General features: G+C 35.5%; 1 protein-coding gene across 2 annotated transcripts in view; it reads left to right on the forward strand.

The window, feature by feature from the left end:
* Nucleotides 1-655: 655 nt before the first annotated feature.
* The window catches only part of LOC120427725 (homeotic protein deformed), a 108,763-nt gene continuing 93,303 nt past the window's right edge, over nucleotides 656-16,115 (forward strand). Inside the window, exon 1 of one of the 2 annotated variants that reach the window (XM_052707445.1) lies at nucleotides 656-1,141. The gene's annotated coding sequence lies outside the window, so the exon portion shown is untranslated. Of the gene's footprint in view, nucleotides 1,142-4,588; nucleotides 4,694-16,115 lie in introns of those variants that run through there. The other variant, XM_039592629.2, reaches the window with a different exon arrangement.

Consider the following 16,115-nt stretch of genomic DNA (forward strand, 5'->3'; position numbering starts at 1 on the left):
TGCACCTTCCGGCCGCCACCAGAACTGCGCTGGTGGTGGTTGTGGACGCCGAGCGAGAGGTCAATAGTTCCAAAAATTATAGATTTGAACTCTTCACTCTAAATATGCACGTCTGGGGGCCATTATGAAGTGGGATCTATCCAAGTTTGTGCCCGCCTAATCATGCTTTTTTTTCCTCCTTCCTTCTTCCTTCCATCATGCCTTCGTCAACCGAGCCATCGTCGTCGAAGTCGTCGTCGTACGAAGGCTACAACAAAAACAACAACAAACGTCCAATATCGAAAGTTGAGCGACGCGTGCTCGAGCTGTGTTAGGCAGCGAGTTGCCCAGGCCTTCCTGGTTTTCGATGGTCACAAAATCAACCAAAAGCAACAACAACAAAAAAAGAAGGCTCATCGACGAAATCGATCTAGGCACACGATCACTTGTTCCCACAAGCACATGCTCGGGCTCTGGCTCTGTTTGCTGCCTCGGAGATATGTTTCTCTCTCTTCCATCTTCGCCGTTTTTCGCACCTTGCCTCTCGCTCGCTCGCACGTCGTTTTGAAGGCCCTTCCCCGTTGTGCTATAGCGCTTTCAGACCCAAGAAGTGTGTGGCCCCTTGGTAGAGTCTTTTTCACCCGGAGACCGGTCCTCAAAGCGGGGACTTGGGAATTTTTTACGACTTTTCACAAAAGATTCTATTCACGGGTGAAACATTGTCTCGCTTGTGTATTTTATTTGGACCATTGTGAAAGGTGTTTTTTTTCTTGTGCGTGTGTATCGATCCCATAAATCTTACAAAAATCAAAATTAAAACTCTAAAACTGTGCATGTGAAGTGAAATTATCGTTCGAGGCGGCGCGCGCTTTCACTGATAATAATTGAACGCTGAGCTCTCTGGGCCTGTTTGGTTATTTCACAGCTCATCTACGAAATTGCCGTCGATCCACAGTAGACAAAATTCGATCTACCTTCGGATTACGGACGGAAAATAAAAGGCTTAGGCAGTAATTTAGGTGGTAAAATTACTTCGCTGAACAGTTTAACCAGCTTATATCGTAAAGTTGTTGGTGTAAAGTTGACGAACCATTTTAAAGACTTTGAAAGTGCCGCGAAGGATCCGCTTTTCACAAGTTGAGAAAGTGAAGTTGACAGCGTGGTAAGTAAATTTAAAATGACCTAAATAAAATTTCCAAGTGTAGTTTTTATACCAAGATTTAATGACTGTGTTCAGTGATGAAATAAATATAGTCATGCCGTTAAAATAGACAAAATTTCTTTTTCACCGACGCGCTATCATGCCGCTGTAAGAATTTCTCATGACTAACACGCTTGTATAAATTTGAAAATTCATGAAATTCAGATAAAAATATAACTAAGTAAATTGCCCAAATCTGGCCAAAGATTCTCTCTCAAATAATTTTTTGAACACATTTTTCACAAAACTAACATGTTTAAACTGATTTTGAAGATCGTTTCAATTGATTGTTTATAAGTGTTTCATTTCTAAAAGTTTTCAACGTGTTTCACGATTTAAGCAAGTTATTGACGATTGAAATTTGATAATTTATCAAGGTTTTCTTCAAATACGAAATTTATTCACAAGTTCCACCATTTCTCAAAAGTGTGGCAACCTGCAACCTTTTCTTAACCCGGAATCACAAAATTGTATTTTTTCAGTCAGGTTGAGTATGTTACTTTTTAATTATGCATTTGCAGTTTGTATACACCAAACATGATATCATACAAGATCAATGGGTTACGAGAATTCGGATAATCTCCATTAATGGCTGCCGTGAATAAATGACAATTTAATTAGCCAGCCTACATGCACGCCAACAAACAGCATTTATTTTCCTTGATATCAAGTTGCAATTAAAAAAACATTAAGGTACAAGCAAGTCGTTCTCTTCACTCTGGTACTTGCTGTGTATTTCTCCGTTCCCTTTTATTTCTTCTACACGTATATCATGCGAGTATGAAATGTGATAGAGTTGCGTCAAAACAAAAAAAAATAAAATAAAATGGTTGTATTTTTCGAGATCTAATATGGGCTTCTTTTTCGATCAGCACATGCAAAATAGTTTAGAATGTTTTCAGCATAGTCGTTCGACAAAAGGCTCAACATCATCGCCCCCGTAGTCGCCGCTGGTAGTGGCTAAACCTTTTCGACCTGATCGTGAACGCGAAACTTTTCCACCATTTATTTCCATTCTAGCATTTTCCGTCGAGTTTTCCGCTTTGTCTCTCCGTCAGGATGTTTTTTTTGCCCGAAAAAAAAAAAACTTTTTTTCTTTTGCTCGTATTTATCTCTCTCGTTGGTCTCTTGTGCGATATCCAAAGCCGGGAAAAGTTTCCTGTTGAAACATTTTTCTCGTTACATTCAGAGTTTCCACTGCTAGTAGTTCCGCCGTTCCCTGGCCTGGCCTGGCCTGGTCACTGGATGGTTCTGATTCTGACAAGCTTCGGTCTTTGGTCCCTCGGATGCCAAACTCACCGAGCGTAACCGACCCTGGACCATAACGCTAACGATATAGGGAAGAGAAAAGGTGAAGCGAGAAAAAATGAGCCAAGCAAGAAGATGACTTTTTTCACTCCATCCGCCTCCGGTATACACACTGGGAGTGGAAAAGTGCAAAATAAAATATACACCCAGCCCCAACAGCATTAATCCGAATGACATTTTCAGTTTTTCGCTTTCCGTTCTTTCCAATCCATCAATGTCACGGAGAAAAAATGTTACTATGTATTTTCTATAATATAGAATAATTCTTTCGCCTTGGTTTTTCCCTTCGATCAAATTTTTTCCATCACGGTTTGGCATTCGGAACGAACCAACCGAGGGAACAAAAAAAAAATCTTCGTCACCCTCCTCCATATCTAAAGAGAGCATAAAGCTGGGAGTTACTGTGCGATCCATCCATCCATCCATCCATTCATCGTGCGCCGTAGCTCTGGCCTTCTCTACCCACCGTAATACACAATGATAACACAACTCGAGCAGCAAAGGCTCTAAGCTCTCTAGCCTCTTGATGGCGTCTGCTGCTGGCCCCTGAGTTTCTGGCATTTTCTGTGACGGAAATCCATCAACTTGAACGGAGGGTCCTGTGCGTGTCAGTATATTCAACTGTCAAGAAAAACCAATCAGGGACAATTCCATCCGCGCCGAAAACCCCGGGCGCAAGTTTTCCTTTTTCTAGTGACGAGTGATTTTCATTAGCTACGTTCCTGAATAAATAATGGCTCCGATAGGGAAACGGAAAAACGCCGGCTGCTCGTGTTAAAGGAAAAGTTTACAACCCCTGTATTTAAGAGTGGAATTAGCTTATCAAATGCCACACTTTTGGGAAGGCGGACTCTTTGAACAGGAGAGTTTCGTTAATTGAAATAACGCTCTTTGGAAACAATTGTGGGAATGATTAATAATGAAATCCAAATAGTTGATTACATTAAATACCGTTGTCGTCTGCTTAGTCGGTAGTGGCTGCTTATGATTAATTCATAAATTAGAATGGTACACTTTCTCAGGCAATTTTGCTTCCTTCGAATAATTACCCGAGGAGGTCATGGCTATAAATATGCAGCATTTGAAAATGGAAATTGTTTCAAAAGTTAAAATTATTTATTTGAAAATATATCGCTGATCAACACACCGAAATATTATTTCTTATCCTATGCAAAACCAAAAAATTGTGAGCGGTTGGTTTGGAATCTGATTGAAATTACTTATTAGAAAGTAGACGGTTTATAGAATTAGTATGTTTTGCGATGTATTTCAATTTTACAAAAACTAAGAAAACATATCATAAAACTTTTAAAAAAATACTGGAAGTCTCTTTAAAATCCATTGCCTTAAAAAATATAAAGAAACGGATGCAGCATAAAAACATTCGAAATTTCGACAAAACTAGTTTACAATGTCGGCAAATCGAACTAAAGTTTCTGAAACGCCAAAACATCCTCATGTTTTGGCAAAAGAAAATCCGATTTCGTAAAAATTAAAAGTGGCGCAAAACGATCCTCAAGTGGTGCTAGCAGAACGCTCTAGGCAAGAGCGAGACGGAAAAACGTCTGCGAGCGAAACAAAATGAGATTCTCTCCGCGCGAGCAAATGGCCGAAAAGCTTTCGCCCGCGTGTAAAACTTGCAGAGCAGCACACCCTGGTGGCCGGGTAAAGAACGATCTGCGTTTGTTTGGTGAAGGTCAAACAAAATGGACGCTTCGTCGGGTGCGGTTCGCGTCGTTCGCTCGCATTGTTTTGATTTTTTTTTCGCGATTCATACCGAATGTTTTTACTTGTTTATTCCGAGATTTCGTAGAATATTTATGTGTGATCTCGAAATATCTGTACGTGGCGGAAAAATATGTGTTCCTCGGCTTTTTTTCTGTCGAAATCTTGTGCCTCTGCGCCGTGAGTTCGGTTAATTTTGAGCAGTATGCAGATGGGAAGAAAAATGAAGAGTAGTGCTGCTTCGTCGATCGTAGCAGGCATACATGTGTGTTGCAGCGTTCTTGGTGTGCGGTGATCACAGGAAAAGAAAAAGGAAGCATTTTGATGGCGACCTGGCAAAAGAAAAATCAGGAGTACTGTGCTGTGATTTCGGGGGTTTCATTTAATTATTTAACGATGTTATTTTGAAGAAGTGAAAAGTCTAGTGTGTTCTGATCTCTCCTCAAGCAACCTCTTCGGGAAGATCGAGTGTTAGACCCGGTAAGTAAATTTTTTTTTTGGTGTTTCAGACCAATTTCTAAACTTGTACAATTGATTTTAAACTATTTTAAATACATTGTATAACAAAAGTTTTTGTTTTTTTAAAATGAAACTGGGCACAGTCCAACTATTTGCAAATTTAGAAAATTTTGGGACCACCGGTGGTGATGACTTGTCTACGTGGACAATAAATTGAAAAATCTAAATTTAAAACGATACATTCTAAGGCCTATGCAAATATTTAAAAAAGTTTTTGTCCCTCAGCCCTAGCCGAGGTCAAGGAGGGGAAGCAAAAAAATAAAAAATGTAAAATTTCAATAACAAGCCATAGTCTTCACATTTAAATGAAAACAGTGTTTTAAAATGCATTTTACACTAGTTCAGTTGTTTTGCAATCATTAGTTATCAAAAAATCTAAGATATGAAAAAACAAAAAGTGTATCGAAAAAAAAAGATTTGGCATCGAAAATTTTCAAAAAATCTTAAGATTTTTTATTAAACCCAAACATGCTAAAAATGATTTTAAACGCAGGAGAATGTATTTTAATTTGATTTCAGTTGGTTGCACTTGAATTTTCATTAAAATTTTGAAGTTTATTGTAAAAATATTTTTTTTGCCCCCTGAAAAATATTTGTACCAGCCTAATTTGCAAAATACCTCAAGAAATTCATTTGTCGATGTTGAGAAATTCATACATATTAGAGAGAATAAACGGTACCTGAGTTTACATCAGGGGTGCTCAAAGTTTTTAGATGCCGGGCCAAATTTGAAGGTCAAATGAGCATGCGGGCCAAACGCATAAAAAGGTTATTTCAAACATAATAATTCATTATTTTAATTTAAAAGACTATAAAAAATTGTTATTTTTTCATACTACATATTTCGGAAATATAAAATTATGATTTTCAGCAGTTTTGTTGATTTTTTGTGGGTATTTAAAAATTTGTTTGATTGAATGTACATGTATTTTTATCGAAATTTGAATGTGTTTTGTTTTTTAAAATGTCTCTCGGCTCTGGTAAAAAAATATACTCCTGCAATAATTATTTTCAAAAAATGTAAGATTCGACGAGCATATACCTTCCAGCAAAAAACACATTTTTTATCCCTGTTCATCGAAAATTCGCTTAAATTTCAAATTATTTTTGAACGAATCCGAATATGCGCAAAATGATTCTAAACGCAGAAAATTTATTTTAAATTGATTCTAGCTGACTGCACTTTGTTTTCAATTAAAATGTGTAAGTTCGCTTGAAACAAAATTTGCCCCAAGATTTGCCCCTGATTTTTCGAGCTGATTTTAACGGGTAGATTTGAACAATATTTGCAACCGCCTTATTCCTCCGATTTCAACATTTTGTCTGCCAAAAAACAAGAAAATCAATCCAACTGTCATGAGTTCGAATTCCGAGGTGGAAGATTTCTAAGTAAATTTGAGGCTCAGTTCATAAAAAGGTCATTATGACTTTTATATTGATATGTAATGCTTATATTTTTGCTTTTATTACAGTTCTCTGCCAAAGTTAAATTTGAACGTTTCATAAAAATTTCCAAAAATGTTTGATGGAAATTTCGGTATTTGCTTATTTCATTGAAATTGTTTAAATTAGATGACCCGAATATTTTTGAACAATATAATTGTGTCGTAAAATGGAAATCAAAATATCGATAAATCATCAGTTTTATATAAAAATTAAAATAAAAAAAATTAACATAAAAAGGTTACATAGAAACTTTCATTTTAAGAAGCATAAAATCATTTTACAAATGGTCAACGGGCCATTGTACATGATCATTCAAAATGGGTCCGCGGGCCACAAAAAATCACTCCGCGGGCCACGTTTGGCCCGCGGGCCATACTTTGGTCAACCCTGGTTTACATTAAGACTTTTTTGTTTTGCTTTTTGTCAGTAACAATATTAAATTTCGATAATCACACTATATATAAACTTTGCAAAAGTGAAGAAAAAACAGTGGTATTTTATATAAACAGAACGACAATTTGTTGATGGCGCCAAAAATAACACAACACTTCATCAGTGTTTAACCATTGAGCAACTCTATACGAAATCGGCCGATTTCGACCATTTTTTTTGTTTTTTTTTTTTTATTTGGCTCAAACTTTGTGGGGGCCTTCCCTATGACCAAATAAGCTATTTTGCGTCATTGGTTCATCCATACAAGTCTCCATACAATTTTGGCTGCTGTCCATACAAAAATTGTATGTAAATATTCAAACAGCTGTAACTTTTGAGTGAATTTTCTGATCAATTTGGTGGCCTCGGCAAAGTTGTAGGTATTGTTAAGGACTATTGAGAAAAAAATAGGTACACGAAAGAAACATTTGCAGATTTTTAAATCAACTTTTTTTTTTCATTGAAACTCAATTTCCCAAAATACTTATTTTTTGATTTTCGAGATTTTTTGTTATGTTTTAGGGGGCAAAAATTCGCAATTTTTGAGCCATAGAGAAACATGGTCAAAAAATCTGCCGTCGTGTTATAAATGTTTGAAAATATAGTGATTTTTGGAAAAAAGTCGAAGTTTCATTCAAAAACTAATTTGACCTTATATTTTAATGCAAAATTGAATTTGCAATTGAAAACTACCTTACAGATTTGTTGATAAAGGGCTCCGTTTTCAAGATAAAGCCACCGAAAGTTTGATTTTAGCGAAATATTTGCATTTTTTTCGATTTTTAAAAATAGTGACCATGCTAGACCATTTCTGAAAATATATTTTTTTGAAAAGTTCAGAAAATTTTGCTATAAAATTGTCTAAGAGACATTGAAGATTGGACCTCGGGTTGCTGAGATACAGTCGCTTTAAGAAAAAAAAAACAGGAAAATTGAAGTTTGCTAAGTCTCACCAAAACAACCCACCATTTTCTAATGTCGTTATCTCAACAACTAATGCTCCGATTTTCAATGTTAAAACATGAAACATTCGTGAAATTTTCCGATCTTTTCGAAAAAAAAATGTTTTGAATTTTTTTAAATCAAGACTAGCGTTTTAAATGGGCGTAATATTCAATGTTTTGCCCTACAGATGTTACAGATGTTTCATGTTTTAACATTGAAAATTGGACCATGATTTTGCATGAAATTTCTTTTTTCCAAAAACCACTATTTTTTCAAAAATTTATAACTCGGTGGCAGATGTGTTAATTTTTCACAATTTTTCATATTTTTCATTTAGTTTGTTGTTTAGAATACTTTTTCATGTGTTAAACAGGATTGTACATAACGTTAAATAAAATTGGAATGTTCAAACTACCATAACTCGCCAATCGCGTAAAATTGCACTTTTAAATTTTCATATTTGTTAGTGATCAGATCAAATCTAATCTTTCAAATGATCTTAGTTTTAGAAATAGAAAGTGTGAGCAAAAAAAGTACATGATCAACAAAATGGTTTTATATTTGTTTCTCTTATTTTTGATTAGAAAAGTGCACCTGTTCATCATGAAAAAGCTTGTCTTATTACCTTACCAACGATGTATAAAAGTCGTAATAAAATATTCAAACTGGCTGAACTATGTTAAAATGAACAAAAGAGCTTTTTTTGTACAACAATCGCTAGCTTTTTACCCCAAGTTACGAATTTCATCTCGTATCTCCGTAATGATCAAATTTAGAGCTTTGAAAATTTAGTTTTTTCTTCGTTAGAATGTTAACTTAAAAAAATATATTTAATATTTGGAGAAGGTCACTTTTTCAAAACTTGGCCACCCAATGTACCATAGTGGGCTCGAGTTTTTGTGAGGGTAATTTTGCGCCAACTCACACGATATCCGAAAAAAGTTGCCCGGACCTCTCTTCTATTTGCATGAAACTTTGTCCTAAGGTGTTACTTTTGTCCCGGATCATGAATCCAAGCTCCAGTTTTTGATATCTCGTGATGGAGATAAGCCAGAACTGGTGATTGTTTGGAAATTTGGTGTCAAAGGGACTTTTATGTCAATATGAACGTCCTATTTGATGGCCTACTCATAATTCCGAAAAAATGTTTTTTGCAATTCCGTCGTGAAACTATTTACTTTTCCTGTCATTATTGAACGACGAAATAGCCTACTTTTCTGTACCAAAAATAACAGAATCGAATAGCAACACTTTTCAAAATAAATGCTGAAAAGTTCTACTTTTCAGCACTGAAATGGGTGCTGAAAAGTTGAACTTTCAGCACTTGTTTTGAAAAGTAACACTTTCAACATTTTTTTTATTAAGCGATTTATTAACAAAATACATGATAATTTTACTTAAAATTTCACTAAATGGGTGTTTTTCGGAATTGCAAAAAATGTTGTATGGAACTCGTTGCAAAACTTGATTTTTTCAGCACTCTTCGTATTTATCCAACTCGGTGAACCTCGTTGGATAAATGTACGACTCGTGCTGAAAAAATCCTCTTTTTGCAACTTGTTGCATAAACTACTATTTTGCAATTACATCGTGAAACTACTTACTTTTCCTGTCATTCTTGAACGACGAAATAGCCTACTTTTCTGTACCAAAAATAACAGAATCGAATAGCAACACTTTTCAAAATAAATGCTGAAAAGTTCTACTTTTCAGCACTCAAATGGGTGCTGAAAAGTTGAACTTTTCAGCACTTGTTTCGAAAACTAACACTTTTCAACATTTTTTTATTTAAACGATCGATTGACAAAATACATGAAAATTTGACTTAATATTTCACTCAGTGTGTGGTTTTTGGAATTGAGCAACTCTCTACGAAATCGGCCGATTTCGACCATTTTATTTTTTTGTATTTTTTGATTTGACTCAAACTTTGTAAGGGCCTTCCCTATGACCAAATATGCTATTTTGTGTCATTGGTTCACCCATACAATTTTGGCAGCTGTCCATACAAAAATGGTATGTAAATATTCAAACAGCTGTAACTTTTGAGTGAATTTTCTGATCAATTTGGTGTCTTCGGCAAAGTTGTAGGTATTGTTGAGGACTTTTGAGAAAAAAATAGGTACACGGACTTTTTTTTTTACTAAAACTCAATTTCCCAAAATACGTATTTTTTGATTTTCGAGATTTTTTGATATGTTTTAGGGGACAAAAATCCGCAACTTTTGAGCCATAGAGAAACATGGTCAAAAAATCTGCCGCCGAGTTATGAATTTTTGAAAAAATAGTGATTTTTGGAAAAAAGTCGAAGTTTCATGCAAAAACAAGTTTGACATTATTTTTTAATGCAAAATTGAATTTACAATCGAAAAGTACTTCACATATTTTTGGATAAAGGGCTCCGTTTTCTAGATATAGCCACCAAAAGTTTGATTTTAGCGAAATGTTTGCAGTTTTTCAACTTTTAAAAATAGTGACCATGAGTGACCATTTCTAAAAATATATTTTTTGAAAAGTTCAGAAAATTTGCTATAGAATTGTCTAAGAGACATTGAAGATTGGACCTTTGGTTGCTGAGATACAGCGGCTTAAAGAAAAAGAAACAAGAAAATTGAAGTTTTCTAAGTCTCACCCAAACAGCCCACCATTTTCTAATGACGATATCTCAACAACTAATGGTCCGATTTTCAATGTTAATATATGAAACATTCGTGAAATTTTCCGATCTTTTCGAAAAAAATATTATGAAAATTTTTAAATCAAGACTAGCATTTTAAATGGGCGTAATATTCAATGTTTGGCCCTTTTAAAATGTTAGTCTTGATTTTAAAATTTTCAAAATATTTTTTTCGAAGAGATCGGAAAATTTCACGATTGTTTCATGTATTAACATTGAAAATCGGACCATTAATTGCTGAGATATCGTCATTAGAAAATGGTGGGCTGTTCGGGTGAGACTTAGAAAACTTCAATTTTCGTGTTTCTTTTTCTTTAAGCCGCTGTATCTCAGCAACCAGAGGTCCAATCTTCAATGTCTCTTAGACAATTTTATAGCAAATTTTCTGAACTTTTCAAAAAAAATATTTTTAGAAATGGTCACTCATGGTCACTATTTTTAAAAATTGAAAAACTGCAAATATTTCGCTAAAATCAAACTTTCGGTGGCTATATCTAGAAAACGGAGCCCTTTATCAAAAAATATGTAAAGTACTTTTCGATTGCAAATTCAATTTTGCATTAAAAAATAATGTCAAACTTGTTTTTGCATGAAACTTCGATTTTTTCCAAAAATCACTATTTTTTCAAAAATTCATAACTCGGCGGCAGATTTTTTGACCATGTTTCTCTATGGCTCAAAAGTTGCGGATGTTTGTCCCCTAAAACATATCAAAAAATCTCGAAAATCAAAAAATACGTATTTTGGGAAATTGAGTTTTAGTAAAAAAAAAGTTGATAAAAAAATCCTCAAATTTTTTTTTCCGTGTACCTATTTTTTTCTCAAAAGTCCTCAACAATACCTACAACTTTGCCGAAGACACCAAATTGATCAGAAAATTCACTCAAAAGTTACAGCTGTTTGAATATTTACATACCATTTTTGTATGGACAGCTGCCAAAATTGTATGGAGACTTGTATGGGTGAACCAATGACACAAAATAGCATATTTGGGTATAGTGAAGGCCCCCACAAAGTTTGAGCCAAATCAAAAAATACAAATCCATTTCCGGTTTTGGTAGAGAATTGCTCAATTGCAAAAAATGTTGTATGGAACTCGTTGCAAAACTTGATTTTTTCAGCACTCTTCGTATTTATCCAACTCGGTGAACCTCGTTGGATAAATGTACGACTCGTGCTGAAAAAATCCTCTTTTTGCAACTTGTTGCATAAACTACTATTTCATCGAAAAAAAAAATACAAAAATAGCTTAATAAATTTTAGCAATTTGTCGTTACTCGACTATATTTTTGTAGACGTGTCATTTTAAGGAAGTTTAATGTACTTTTCAAATCTGCAATAACTCATCAGAGTATTTTTTCATTTAGAACATGTTTGTATGGAGCGTGAAGAACCGCCTTGTGTCGGCCTTGCTGAAGAAAATTCAATTTCTCAAAATTTAAAAGTCGCAAAACGATCCTCAGGCAGTAACGATGCTTGTGCTGCATACAAGCAGAACGCGTTTGGTAAGAACGAGACGGAAAAACGCCTGCGAGCGAAACAAAATGGGATTCTCTCGCGAGCAAATGGCCGAAAAGCTTTCGCCCGCGAGTAAGCTTTCAGAACTCTGGTGGCCGGAAAAAGAACGATCGTGCGTTTGCTTGGTGAAGGTCAAACAAAATGGAATCTTCGTCGGGTGCGGTTCGCGTCTTTCGCTCGCATTGTTTTGAATGTGTTTTTCGCGATTTCTACCGGGTGTGATCGCGAAATTTCGATACGCGGCGAAAAATAGTGAAAAATATCGTTTTCTTCGGCGTTTTTTCAGCCGAAATTTGTTGCCTCAGTGCCGTGAGGCGGAAGAACATGGAGATTGGAAGAAGTGCTGGAGTCTCGTCGATCGTAGCAGACAGGCTCACACTACTCACACCAGTGGATTTATGTTTTGGTTGGTGTGCGGTGATCGCAGAAAAAAGGAAGAAGAAGCATTTTGGTGGCGACGTCAGCAATTGAATTGTTAGAAAATCGGGTGGGAAGTGCGCGGTAAGTGTGATATTGATCTCGGTGTGTTTAAGAGTTCGATATGCTTCATAGATGTTGTTTTGAAGAAGTGATATGTCAGATCTAATGTTAGACTCGGTAAGTTTCTTCTATTTGACCGTTGTTATTGTGTTTCAGTTTTTCAGATCGAAGTCATGTAGAAAAGAATCGAAAAAAATTAAAGTTTTCCTTAGGCCGATGCAAATATTTAAAAAAGTTTTTGTCCCTCGGCCCTGGCCGAGGTCCAGGGGGGGGGGGGGCAAAAAAATAAAAAAATATAACAATTTTAATAACAAGCCAAAGTCTTCACATTTAAATTGAAAAAAGTGTTCTAAAATGCATTTTACACTAGTTCAGTTGTTTTGCAATCATTAGTTTTCAAAAACCTAAGATCTGTCAAAAACAAAAATTGCATCGAAAAAAAAGATTTTGCATCGAAAATTTTCAAAAAATCTTAAGATTTTTTAATAAACCCAAACATGCTAAATATGATTTTAAACGCAGGAGAATGTATTTTAATTTGATTTCAGTTGGTTACACTTGAATTTTCATTGAAATTTTGAAGTTTATTGTAAAAATATTTTTTTGCCCCCTGATTTTTCGGGCCAATTTTAAAGGGGGGGAGGGGGGGTGACAAAAACTTTTAAAAATATTTGTACCAGCCTTAAAGTTTCTTAATCAAGACAATTTAATTCATTCATCCATAAACAAAGGCCACTTCGCAGAATCAAACTCACAGTCAGATCATTAAATTGAGATAAATACACAACGTGAAAATTTCAAAATCGATATTATTTTTATTTAAAAATTGTTTAACTTGTTGAAAAGTCTTTCCACTTTCCCAAACAATCTAAATACTGAAATTCGATCTTCAAATGGTTCAGGTTCAGCACCATTTTTCAAATGCAACTGAAATGATTAAAATCGAAAATAAAAAGATGTACCATTTCCAGGTATAATATTACCATGATTTTTTTTACTGTGTAGAACAAATCTGGAGCAACATTTCAAAAGCATAAGCATTTTGACAGCTGCAACTATTTTGCAAATTCCAAGACAACAAGTTACTATTTAACAAACCCCCTAGGTGTAGAGAGGTAAATTGAGGGACCAGCTTTTGTTTAACACTTCGAGTTTTGTGAAAAAGTTTTTTGAAGCTTGAGAATCAGCAAAATAGTTCTAATTGTCAAAACTTTTATGGGATATTAACGGAATTGCGGAATGTTGGAATAAGGAATATCAACCAATGCCATTTAGTTCAAGGCTTAAAAAAAGTAAAAAGTCGTCAAGGTATTTTTAAATGTTGATATCAAAATAAATGTGGCTCTGGCGCATGCAACAATATTATTTTTGACTGTTAACTCTGGTGAACTGTTTGTAAAAGAAGCAGAAAGTTGAGACGAAATAATGTTTCTTTAGACTAAGTTGCTAGAATTAGCATACAAGAAATTCCCGGAAGAATCCTAATAATAATCCTGAAAATTTATTTATATGTCGTCTTTTGTGTGCTATCTTGAGACAACTATCATTTCCGTCAAACATGAGTTAATAATGAACTTAACAAACACTAAAAATCGTTTTTCTCGAAAAGTACTAAATGGTCGTTGTCACAAGATAGCACACAACAGAAGATGTGCTAAAAACCCCAAGTGTGAACAACCGCTATGTTCAGCTAAGCTATTTTCTTGCAGAGATACCAATAAGCTTTAAAATTCCAAAAACATTTTAAATGTCTGCTTTTTTGATACATAGAAACTGCGTAATGTCACTTTGTTAGTTCGCACATATGCAGTCTTCTTTTAATAATTTACGTGAAGCTTAAATGTTGTCTTGCTAGTTTAAATCTGAATCTGTATTGTAGAAAATTTCAACAAAAAATACGCATGCATACCAATCAAATTTGATTGAACACTTGCGTAATTGATTTCATCTCAGACTCATATCGGTTGAGCTCGCGGCATGAGCATTGCATAAAATCAATGAATGAACGCTGACTGACTTCAAGTGCAGCATGACAGTGTTGAAAAGCGTTTCAGCAGGAAGACGTTTGTACAACCACCAACGCCAGAAAGGGAAAACGGTGAGAGCAGCGAAAAAAAAGCATTCATATAAATAAATAAATCGGCAGCACTTTAACTAAATGAGTTTCATATTAAATTTAACGATGTGGCAGTTTTTCAAAAAATGAGTAAAATAAAAACGGAGCAGCAGAAGCAACGTCAGAAACTGGGAGGTGCAGTCAATAATAATGATGAGCCACGAGCAAGCAGGGCAGTGGCAAGCGTTGGTGGAGCAGCTCGGAAGAGACTGTATCTGCTGCAAACGGCATAGGCAAAATTTATTGATGGTAGCTTATTCGTTCTCTCAGGCCATGGCAGAAGCTGAGACACGACGGTGAAAAATAAGTCAAACGTCTGGCTGCGAGTTGAGCCAGGAAGCTGCCAAGAGAACCCAGTTAGAAATGTATATATGATTATTATCATCAAAAGTAAATATTGTTTTGATTTGAGCCGATTTATTTGCCAATAAATTTAAACGACTTAAGCCATCTGTAAGCGAGGTGTGTTAAAGCCTATAACTGATGGTGGTAATTTCAACTCAACCATACAACTTATCGCTCATGACTTTTACAGGACACGTATTTGGCCGACCTTGAGTTGGAATTCACTTTGGCAAATTTTGGGACAGCATGAAATTAAAGACATTGGCGAACTCATTGTAACCTGTTAAATTTAACCTTCACTTTTAGTCAATCCTTTGCTAGCATTTTTGCAAGACCTTGACTTTTATTGCATACGCATCAATCATCAAAAGAAAACGAACGTGAAAATGGGTTGCACCCGAAGCACATTGCCTATTCAAATTAGACCATAAATTTTTACCCTACATTTTAACGTCGATGCTACCCACATTCTACTTCTTTCGACACGCATTGCCTATGTGGTCACACACATAAATCAACATTCAAGGTCTTGTCCCAGCAGAACAATGGTTTTGGGTCAGAACAGTGTCACAACGTTTTCCGATTCTTTGAAGACATTTGATTGACAGCTTTGACCGCCGGAAAGAGTCACAGTTTGGCTTCATATCACAGAGGCGACGGCTGCGTTCAACTACTTTGTGCCAATGAGTTTTGGGCCGTTTTGAGAAGAAGGACTCTGTTTTGTGTCTTTCGAAAGCTGCATTGAAAATAGGGTCCTAACACCGGAATTTGCTGCTATACATCGAGATTTTTTTATTAAGCGCTTGTGAATTGACGTTGTTTGGTGACTATGCTAGTAACTTGACTTTTACTACAGTTCTTCGTCTCTCGAGTCTCCTCAGATGAAGATAGAGTACGGGGAGAGGGCGCCGAGTACCTATTGGACACTTGGATTTTTTTCGATTTCTAAATTGTTGAGTTCAGTGCGCAGTACGATTCATCGCAATGGAAAATTTAAGGTCAAACAAGGTTTTTGAAAATTCTTCTCGCAGAGCATTTTAAGCTAATTTTTTTATGGCAAATCATTTGGAAAAGCCTGTAAAGTGTTTTGCTACTTGTGGACTAGTGGAGAGGAAATTAAAAGTTATATATCATGGAAATTTCATATTTTATTTCCAAATGTGTCTGCTTTCAACCAAGCACTCAAGGGAGCTGAAGGAAGCTGGGATGCAAACCAGAAAGTGTACGAAAGCTTCGCAAAAATCAACACAATACACAGCGCTGTGGTTGCTATCGGCGAGAACTGAGCAAGGCATGGTTTCATCATATGAAGAGTGCAGGGAACAAGTGCAATCCTTTCTCATACTCGTCGCTCGTAATATATTTGTATGTGCACTGGAAGCGACCACCACACTAGATTGGATCACATGCATGTGTTGGACTCT

The sequence above is a fragment of the Culex pipiens genome, chromosome 1, assembly GCF_016801865.2.
Source record: "Culex pipiens pallens isolate TS chromosome 1, TS_CPP_V2, whole genome shotgun sequence".
NCBI lineage: Eukaryota > Metazoa > Arthropoda > Insecta > Diptera > Culicidae > Culex > Culex pipiens.